Raw genomic sequence first — 11,545 nt, 5'->3', positions numbered from 1 at the left:
GCGTGTCTTGTGCACGTCCAGACAACCGTAATAGTTTTAGATAAGATTAACGAGAGTGAAGAGAAAACCGAACAAGAAGGCATGACATCACACAGCAGGCATGTTATGCACAGTAGCGAAGTCTCACTTTCGAAAGTCGAGTCGAAATCGGTGCAGCGAGATGCCAGGCGTCCGGGTGTCGCTTTCACACACTTCAATGGAGCGCCGTTTTTTTTGGATATCGCACTGTGTTCATCGTCGCAAAGGACGTTAAGCCCCTTGGACGCAGTAGCGTCCAAGGTCCGAGCGCACGACAGCCAAGTTCCCGTACAAAGAACTGGACTAATCACGCACGAGCAAACAACAAAACTTCTCAAACGGAGTTAGCAAGCAGACGTCCGTCTGCTTGCTCTTGTTTGCTCTGTGAACTCCCGCTGTCGCGGGAGTTCACAGAGCTTGAGCGGAAATATTCGCGACTCCAACTAACTATAGGTGGAGCCACTCGTTTTCCAAAATGACGGTTATACTGAGGATCGGAGATGCGCGCCGCTGCTCAGCATGTATAGTGTGCTGGCTTCACTGAGTGATACAAAATACGTCTGATAATACGAGGAAGCTAGGGTGTTATGAGCGCAGGTCACGTCTTTATCCTGAAAGCAGGAACGGTGTTTAGCGTAATACTTACTCTAGGAGGCATGTTTCAATTCTGGAGCGTAACCGAAACCAAACCTCTATTTTGGATTTAATTTCTCAACATAGGTCTTAATTTCGAATTCTTTCATAACCTAGGATGTGTCTCACAGCAGACCTATTTAGTTAAAGAAGTTGCCCGCGGAAATGTTATTTCGTGACATACATGTTCAATTGAGGCACTTTAAAATATTTTGGAGATTTCAGTGTCACTTTCATACACCTTAGAGGTAACATAGATTATTGTAGTTGTTGAAACAATCAGTGCGGATACTTCTGCGTTCTCGCTGCCTTTCCTCCCTCAGATAATTGTGAAATAATGAACTGCGGGACTTTCAATGGGTTTTGGGTATTTAGATGATTAAGTGCTTTAACATTTATTCCAGCACAAGAATAACAGAATAAATACGATTTTTACAACCTCTCCACAAAACGCATAAATTAATAAACGCTGTTCTCACTAGAACAACCCAAATACGAAATCTAATTCAGACAGCTGAAGTGTGTGTGCGTGTTTATAGCAACGCGTGACGCATTGGACTTCATATTGTATCCAGTGTTTGACTGTTCCACTGGCCACGCGAGCGACGCTCCGCCGCTGTTAAAGTGCCGTCGCAGCGGGGGCTTTCGGGATCGCAGCGGGGGCGATAGCGGTCATTAAATGTCTTCGTGTTGTTGAACCGGTGTGCTATGTCATTCCCCGAGACAAGTAGCAGCAAGGTAATTCGCACAGACTAAAGACACTTTGGTTCAGAAGATAGCCCCCAATTGGATTCAGGGCGATAGATACTGTTCACCTTAGTGAGCGCAACAGGAAATGCGAAACGTAACTTTGCAAATCAATCATTGTCGGCCGTTGTCCTTGCATCTCTATAATTGCTGTGTTTGACGTAATGTTTTTATACAAGAGCTTCGTACAAGTACCGACATTTTTTGAATCACCGACTGCGTGACGGTGCATGTTTTAGGAAGCGGGAGCGAATGTTGGCGCACAGCTGAGGTTTGAACTGAGTGCCGCCATTTTGTTACAGCAGAATGTGGTTTGTCGTTTGTATTGGTGGTTTTTACTTGTAATAGAAGCATCAAGGGAGTTTAGTTTGACAGTCACGAGCGTCTTACACAAAGGGTCGCCACTGCTGCATCAGTAACTTGAGGTGGAGCCTCTATGAGAGCTATTCACTCACGCCTCGCGGGATTAAAGCAATTATTGTAGTTTTAGTATAAGGTACTCTTTTTAATTAATTTATGGAATCGCAAGATCCACTGTATGAAGCTAAAAACCGATTGCATAACTTCGCAGTATCGCGTCCAGAATCCAAACTATGAATAGAAGGTGATGGTCGCGAGCATTATCCTAACAGCTGGGGCGTTTGTTACAACCGAAACATTAAAGCAACGAAAGTGCGCCTCCTATAAACAAGTTGAAATATGTTATATAGGGTTACTATCACGATCAATATGAGTGCGAACACCGCTCCGCGTGACCCGCGGTACTTTCAGTGCCCCCCGTCGATTGCTCGTTGAAGTATAAGCGAACCTTGCAGTCGAGACATATCTCTAGCGACCGCCGCACCGCTCTGCACTCCCGGATGTTCTGCTAGCGAAAAACGGCGGGCAAGAGCGCGAACCTGTTCAACAATGAGGAAGACGATTTTTCGGTAGCAATCTGTGCCGGCTAAAACAACTTCTATAGATATTTTTGGGGTCATATTTTTATAAGGAAGATTTAGAAATTATTCCCATGACTCCAATAACAATCCCCGATACTTCGCCGTCGCCTTTAAGCGTGCATCATATTGCTATCGGAGGTATCAAAACAATCAACTAAGACTCCCCGTTATTTATTTACTTTGCGTGAGTTTTGCGAGAGGGAAGGACCACCAATGCGAGCAGGAAACAAGTTAACGCGCTGCCGAGCGTGCGTGATACTCTTCATCGTATAAAACAGTGGGAAAGAAACCGACGAGGAAGCAGAAAAAACACACGGGACGTCCTCGTCGTTTTTTTTTCTTGTGTTTTTATGATGAAGAGTATCACTCACGTTTGCACCGCTCTAACCCATACAAAAATGGTCTATGGTCGTCCATGAAAAATTCTGTGGCAGGCTATCGCCCCCTATGGCCTTCTATGGTCGGCCATAGAAATTCATAAACACTGCTACAACCAGCTATAAAAAATATATATGCTCCTGTGTCTAAAGACTGGGAACCAATACATTTTCTTTACCCGCTTAGAAAAAATTTTATGGCCACGAGCCTAAGGACTTAGGATTAGCAAATTGTCTTTACCCCCCTATAGAAAATTCTATGGCCCTGAGTCTAGAGACAGAGAATCAATATATCATCTTTACCCGCCTATAGAAAATTTTAGAGCCCGGGTATAAAGACTGGGAACCAATAATTTTTCTTTACCCGCCCATTGAAATTTTTTTGGCAATGAAGCTAACATTCCGCCTCCACGCTCGCGGCGGCAGCGGCGGTCTGCTAAACGATATACTAAAACTCTCAACTCGGGCTTTTGAACTTTCTGACTTGGGCAAATGATGTTTTCAAGCGGTCGCATTATATCACTGAAAGCAATCTCATTTTAGTCGTCTGCTGTAATACCGAAGTCATAGTTCGTGGGTTTTTATCACTCCCGGCACCTACTTTTTATAGAAAAAACGCTCCAGGTTACAAAATTAAAGCAATACTAAATTTGTGTAATACCGGTGACAAAGCATGACCCAAGTTATGTTCTCTGCTGTTGCAACAAGTCTTGAAAACCTGTAATATTATTTGCTTGAAAAATCTATTGAAATACTTGTGCAACAATTAAAATTAATTAATACCCCACGAAAACTGATAATAGATTACACTGCAATCAAGCAATAGCTGGATTGCAATGTCTCTTACCAGTGTACTGCACTTCAACAATTCATTGTCAACACGATTCATCAAACTAATTTAAAAATAATAATACATTTTAGTTAATTAGCCTAATGATCTACACTTCTTTTGCTCAGGGTGTTGAATTAAGAGATGGGGTAATTGCGAGATACAATTGAAATAATGTATTATGTACGAGTAATATTTGTTCCGCCTCTCCGTGTTTTTACGACAAATGCTGGAGCACCGGCAAAGTAGGATTCAAAAATTAGACTGCCATATATACCGCTAGTGCGAACATTGCATATGTAGAGGGGTGGGGGCCCGGTGTCGCTGCGTTGTTGCTGTTTTGTGGGTTAGTGTTCTGCTTGTGCTCTGTGTATTATGTGTGTTCAGAGATGTATGTATATCTACCATGAAGCGTTCACAACTCGGGGTAACTTGATGTAAAATTTTTCTTAGAGAGTTTGCTAGCTAAAGAGAGATTTAAGGTAAGCCATAGCCAACCATTAGGAAAGCTAAAGAGCGCTATGGCTGGACAGCGATAGGTCCATAGACAAAACTAAAGAGGCCCATTAAGGCGACCATAACAAAATGCTAAAAACAGCCATAGAGAATTATTTAGCTAATTGGGCCAAATAGTTGAAGCCGACCATACAAACAGTTTTCTATAACCGACCATAGAACATTTTTGTATGGGAACTTCTTCCCTGCTCGCATTGGTGGTCCTTCACTCTCGCAAAATTCACGCCAAGTAAATAACAGGCAGTCTTATTTGATTTTTTTTTATATCTCCGATAATAATATGATGCATCCTTAAAGATGTCGGCGAAGTATCGAGTATTTTTATCGGAGTCATGGAAAGACAAGTCTACTACTCTACTAAAACTTCCAAATAAAAACACATTACTCTAGAAATATTTATACAAATTGTTTTAGATGGCACACATTGTTAGCGAAACATGTTCTTCGTCACTGGTGAACAGTTTCGCACTTTAGCCGACAGTTTTTTGCAAGGAGACCAAACGGAAGTGCAGAGTGGTGCGGCGATCGCTAGAGACGATATTTCTCGAACGAAAGTGCGCTTCTACTTTAAGGAGCAATCGAAAGCGAGAGGGACTAACATCCCGTTAATAAGACGGGGAAAATCATGACAAGTTTCTTTTGGAGAAGCTGATGTTCATTGCCGCGATAATAACACCGAAATGTCTGCATGCAAAATTGCATTTAAAATTTATTGCGAATTCGTTTAACGGTTGTCCTTATTATTTCAATGATAGCCTAGTGTGTTGTTTGTTAAAAACTAGCCCAAATAATTGGCAAAAATACAAAAAAAAAAAACTTTTAAGCGAAAGAAATACTACGCGTCTCAAGGATGCTCACCTACACTGCAACCCCGGCCCTATCCTAACTGGTTTGAACAAATGATGAGTGTTGCAATAAAATAAGAGTAAACTGTCTTAAGGACTTGCTTGAAGCATTTTTTCGTTGAATATTACGATGATTATAAAAAAGGCGCGTTAAAGAAATGAAATGAGTAACAAATAAATGAAATTATCGGCAACGCTCAATAGCAAACCTCCCCTCCCCCTCCTCCCCCCCACCCCCTGTCCCTTACCTCCAGTGCGCACCAACTAGAATGGTAAGGTTAATTGAAGCGAGATGCTAACTGTAGTGATATCCGTATATTATAGGGGCCATTATTGGCATCCCGGCCAGCGTATGGTAATATCATGTACTGAGAAATGCGTTAAGCCATGAGGGGCTTAATAAAATGAGATTGCCAGAAACTTGTTTTTAAAGGGTGTCTTAAGCCTAAATCCACCTTTCGGCGAATATATGGTGCCACCTAGACACGCGACTGGGTTTGAGACTAAAAGGCCAGAACACAACGTGCGCCCGTTCGACACCCAAAACGTCAGGCACATCCTGTTCACCCACTGAGCCGCTGCCACCTAGATACGGCTTTCCCAGACTTCTGCTAAAATATTATGGCTTCGTTCCTCTGAAATACTTGGCTTTCACTGAGCGCGAACCTCCTGCAGCGTGCATTTTCCACCGTCGATTTTGATTTTTGTCAGAAAAAGTAAATAGCAATGACCACCAACGTATACTGTGATGACTTCACGCACATATCATATTAAAGAGTTCAGCTTTGTGGTGAAATGAGACCTTCGCAACACTAGTAATAGATGTTCAAATTGTAAATTTGTGCAGTATTTATAGCGGTTCTGCGATGATATACGGCAGTTTGGAGAAATGTTAGAGTGAATGACTGATAAAGCACATAGTTGTAAAATGAGAGCCCTAAACAAGTACACGTAAAACCGAATATAAGATTAGCCTCCAGAGGCAGTATTTCGCGAGGTTTCGAAATCGAGCAAGTTCATAAAACTTGATTTCTTTTAGCATTTTCAAAATCTTTCCCTCTTATTCGCGCTATACATATATAATAAGGAAGATCATTGCATGCATCTTTATGCATTTATTTTTGCTGTAACGGAATATTTACAACAAATACCATTTATGAAATCTCTCTTTTTATGCATTTTCTATATTTACTTTCCAATCTATCATATGAGCACAAATTCCTTTTTGGCATGCCCTGTAACCCGATGTTTCACACTGTCAATCAGCCAACGAAAGAACACGTTAACGCCGACTCAACAGCTGGCATAGTTTCGAGATCATCCTTCCTGTCGCTCTCAAGCGGTTAGGTGAACATCATAACGTAAATTTATTGATGGTAATAAAATATATATAATTACTGACTGAAGATTTGACAACATGAATCAAGCAATGCACACCCAAGTTCTCAGAAACATGTTCTGTTAATCTTGTCCGGCATTTTTATTCTCGACTGGCTCGATATAAGTGATTTGGGAGAGACTTACACAAATTTCTGTTTTTGAAAATAATAAAACAAAAGCTATGTGTCTCTGATCTATATAACCTCTCAAACATATGTCTGTTTGTTATAGCCTCTTTTATTTGGTGAAAATGACTTTTATGTGTCATTGGGCTGGACAAAAACAAAGTACACAGGAGCCTTTGCCGCAATTATGACGATTACGCACGTAAATCGCCAAAAAGTTTCCAATTAAGTAGCTGACATGTCGAGTAGAGCATGAGATGCTACTTCATTTTACTGAACGAGGTAGAGGGGCTTAGAGCGATAAACAGTATCCCGTTCAGCCGGCCAACTTGGCTGCCGCCATGTTGTACAATTTTGACCACAATACACGTGACCGTACCAAATCCTGAGGCTTTTGCGCAAAAGTGAACCGCGATTCCTAATGGGATTGCTGTAAAATACAAGATAAACTATTTTTTTTTCAATACTGTTAGCCCGAGAGATCAGTGTCTAACATTGATAAAAAAAAAATAAAAAAAAAAAACAAGTAGAGCACCACGCTGACGGCATCTAGCGGAGATATTCCGAAGCTGCCCAAGTTTTTGAAATAAAAGCATACTTTAAACTTAAAAAAAAAATTAATCATACTTTATTTCGTCGGTACTGTTATTAAAGACTAATACGCAATTATTTGTGCGCGGTACTTCGTTAAAACCTAGGCGTAAAACTATAAGGTCACGTGTCCCGTGGTTACAAATGTGAAACATGGCGTCGGCCAATTGGTGATCACTCTCAGCTGCCAGTTTATCGCTCTAAGGCACTCTACCTCGTTGGTTTCACTTCAAACAGATAAAAACAAAACCTGGGAGAATGTTTAAGTTTGGCCTTGAAGAGTGAAACGCGACAGCGTTATTGGGCCCCCTTCGAATCGCCGTCTCCTTGGCCGTGCAAGAGTGTCTTGCATGGCATTGTCAGTAGCATGTCTGGCTCGCAGCCGAAGTGTCGTGGGCTTGAATTCCGCCTAAAATGTTTATATATTTTCTTTAAGTCCAAATTAGTTACTTCCTAAACTGAAATTACTTGAGACATGCGGTGACCTTTAACTTGCATTACATGTCATGTTTTAATGACTTTAATCTCACGCGTGACGTCTCCTCAAGCAGCACAAATTTTGGCCATGCATTGGCCAGTCGCTGGCGATGGTCTTTTGGCCAGTGGCGGAAGAGTGGCCATTCATCAGCCAATGCTCGGCCGATGGCTGATGGCTAGTGGCCAGTGGCGAATGGCCAGAAAAAGGCCAGTCATCAGCCAATGGCTGGCCACTGTCCACTCTAAAAAAAAAGGGTGTCAAAAGGTGTATTCTTACACCCTTTGTCCCATCTAACACACCCCCAAACTTCGATTCGACATACAGCGCCCTACAGGCGAAAAGACGGCCCGAAAGATTACGAGGGGCTTGATAACCGTGTGGTACAACTTATAAAAATAGCTCATGTACGTTTTACTGAACACGAAAAAAATAATCCGGGTTTTCTTGGCCCTACTGTAAAAACTCGGTGTTTTCTTTATGTGGTCTTTGATACGTACCTTAGCTATTTAAAATGTTGTACCACACGGCTATCGAGCCCCTCGTAAAATGTTGGGCCCTCTGTTCGACTGTAGGGCACTGTACGTCGAATTGAAATTCTGGGGTGTATTAAATAGGACAAAGGGTGTAAGAATACACCTTTTGACACCCTTTTTTCTTGAGAGTGTCTGGCCAGTGGCCAAAGGACCATTGCCAAGCATTGGCCCATGATTGGCCAGGTCTGTGCTGCTTGGGAGGTTCCACATGAGCGTTGTGGGTTGTTTGAAATTCCCGCGCGAAGATATGCGGCTTTGATGTCATGACCCTACCGACCAATCAGGATTTCCTCCTCAGGCCAACGACATTGGCTGTTCTGCGACGCGATCTTCTTAACGCTATCGCGTTAAAATCATCAAATAGCAAGGGTGCTTATTTTCAAATTGAATTGACTGACATCTTGTCAAGAGCAAACCCCAAGAGTGAGGCTATGCAGTTTTATCCTGTATAAGAAAATGGACACTTGGGCAAACACTATTTTAGGCGATATTCGATCTGAGTGCGAAATTACGTATAGATTAGTGTGAACAATTTCAACTACTCCTTTCTGCATGACTCGTCGCATGCAACACGGTGCTCAGTGTAAACAATGTTTAGTTAGAAAAACAAGCATGTTCATTGCCGCTGAGTCTCTATAAAAGACAGACTGAAAGGAATTGTCCTAAATCTTTCGTGACAATTTGAAATTTGCATTGCTTTTAGCTCAGTTGCGTCGCCCTCACACGCACACACACACACACACAAACATACATACATACATACATACATACATGCATACATACATACATTCACATATATATATATATATATATATTGCGATATGTATTTTGTAAACCATAATTCATAACATTATTGGTGACGAAGTGCCCATGCCATGATTTTGTACGCTTTAATTAATTCCTTAGTTTCAAGATACAACCACGATTTAATTTTTAATACTACGACTCAAAATTGTACCAATCACGGATATTTTATGCGAGCTATCATACTTCGTGACATTTTGACACCGTGTAAATAGATCGGGTTGAACTTTGTAACTATACTTAAACACGAAAAAAGAACGGACAAAAAAGGGCAGTATAGCTATAAAGTTCAAGCTGATCTATTTACAACTATGCAACAACACGCTCAACTCCTTACGGTCTGACTTAACATTTTGATCCAAATAAATATATTTGACTGTGGTAAACAAAGGGATTTTGAGTCGTATGAACACGACGTTTTGTATGTTAATGTAGAGTTTTTTTTACTGTTGTGTCAAAATTATTAACGGAATTTCATACTTTTGGAACGTGAAGATAAAAGTTAATTTTAACGGACGTGAAAAGAAACTATCAAGTTGATCCTTTTACGGCGGAATTAGTGCCTATTGCCAGAACAGTGCAGAAAATATGTTCTCAATTTAGCTGTTCAACCCGGTTCGTATTGGTTTGAACCGGTTTGAACCGCTCTGAACCGTTATTTTTGCTCCCCGTAGCTGAACTCGAACTTAGCCGAAAGCCGTGAACCCGAACCGAACCGATAAACATATCGGTTCGACACTCTACCATCTACATCGCTTACTCTCCTGTTGGCGTCGGGTTGGTCTGGTCGCTTCGCTCAGTCCATCATCTGACAGGCTCAATCACGGTAGGCTCGAGATAGGTAAGGAGGGGAAACTAAAATAGGCGAGACGTCGCGATTTGTGGCAGTAGTTTCTTGGTGCCCCACAGGTTTCGTTGAGTGACGAAAGGAAAATATGTGTATGAAAATATCGGCTTCTGGAATCAATTTTCTGGTGAAATTTTTGTTATTTTGGTTTGATAATTTGGCAGCGTAAATAAATGTATACCTAAACTTGCTCAAGGCATGAGGATCTGCGACAACAAATATTGCTTACCAATTACGACAAAAAAAAAATCAGAATGTTCTGAAAATTATTTATGCGTAAACTACTAAAAATGAAATCCTCCCTCGAAGGCGCGACTCAAAATTAGCATAGCTCTGGCGTGCTATTGAGGCGATTCACGCGAAGCAGACCCCCTTTTCGCCTCATATATTCATACTGTGTGGAACGCGTTTGCGCCTAACACATTTCTCAACGTCTTTTCGAAGAGCGGTTGCGATAGGGGTGATGTTTATAGAATAAATTGTATACACACACAAAAAAAAAAAAGCCCGTCCATAGCTCAGAGTAAGAAAGCGTCGTTTCCGTTGATCCAATTTTTCTTTCTGTTTCCTCCGTTTTTTTTCTTCAAGAAATTGGAATGCTCAAGCTAATATTTCACAAAATATTTCAAGCGTGCTCACAAAAAAAAGGAAATTTTTTCTTTATGTCCTTTCTATTTTATTCTTATACAATTGTTGCCTACTGTTACTTGCCTCAGCGTTTTTCGGAGGGAGTAGGTTTCTTTCTTTCCTTCCGCCGCCGAACGTCCACTGCCCTGCCATCTGTACTTGGGGCATGTTGACGAAGGTCTGGATTACTTCGGCCATGGGTTTCGTCTTTGTTTGTCTCCTGCTACTTTTTTTTTATCTTTGCTCGGTGCGGGGTGTTAAGGGCAAATATTTGCTTTATTCGCAACGAAGTTCCGGATTGCACACAGTGAATGCTCCGGAAATACGACCGCTGCAGGCAGCTGGCCCATCACTGCGCGAAGCGTGCTTTACGGTCAGCATGAGCCGGACATTTTTGGTGTTTTCGCAATTTTTTTGACAGATAGAAAGCTGTCATAAAATCTACTATGCTGTCAAAAGGGTTAAATTGGGAAGCAGAGCAGAGGGCAAGAACATATGCTTCTGAATTCAACGCCTAAACAGAACAAACAAAAGACCGACAATATATTTACAATATCTGTGTAAAGCCGGGTACACCTAAATTTTTAATGTGAACTGCAGAATTATTTTTTTAAGAAAAGCGTAAAGGAGTGGACTGTCATGGTCGATTCATGAAAGAAGAAGAAAAAGCAGAGAGCTGCGCGAGGGGGGAGAAGAAAAAGAAAAAAAAGAAGTGAGAGAGATCGTCGAACGGTCTTCGGAGTGCAGCCATCGCAACGAACTGCCGGGCCTGGGCGCTTGGGTGCCATGACCCAAACCAGAACCAGTCAGCGAGTTGCGGGCTGAAGCAAGGCAACAGGAAGGCTGCCGGAGCTCCGTCGGTGAGAGGACACCAAGAAACCCGATCCCGAGATCCCTTCGCCGTGGCCAAAGCATCCATCAGCGTGGTGCCGACCAGGTCCGGGTTAGCCCAGCGATCGCCATTGGGAATTTCGGCGTCCGGAATCCAGGCTGCCGTTACCATCATCGAGAACTTGGTAACCACTATCCCGAACCCGGCAACTACATCCGCAACCCCTTGAGCATCTTCCGCCAACGGAAAAGACCTGAACTCAATCGAATATTGCTTTGTGTACATATCCCTCGATTCGGTTTATCTTCATGTTCCTTTGTTATTAGACACGCTTTTTCATTTTCTTCTCAATACAAAGTGCCTGGATTCAATTGGGTCTCGTATTCTTTTTCTTTACATAAATGATTATTTGAACGCTCCTT

This window comes from Ixodes scapularis, unplaced genomic scaffold (genome assembly GCF_016920785.2).
Source record: "Ixodes scapularis isolate PalLabHiFi unplaced genomic scaffold, ASM1692078v2 ptg000187l_1___fragment_1__unscaffolded, whole genome shotgun sequence".
NCBI classification, from domain to species: Eukaryota; Metazoa; Arthropoda; class Arachnida; order Ixodida; family Ixodidae; genus Ixodes; species Ixodes scapularis.
Note: the sequence above shows the minus strand (reverse complement) of the source record.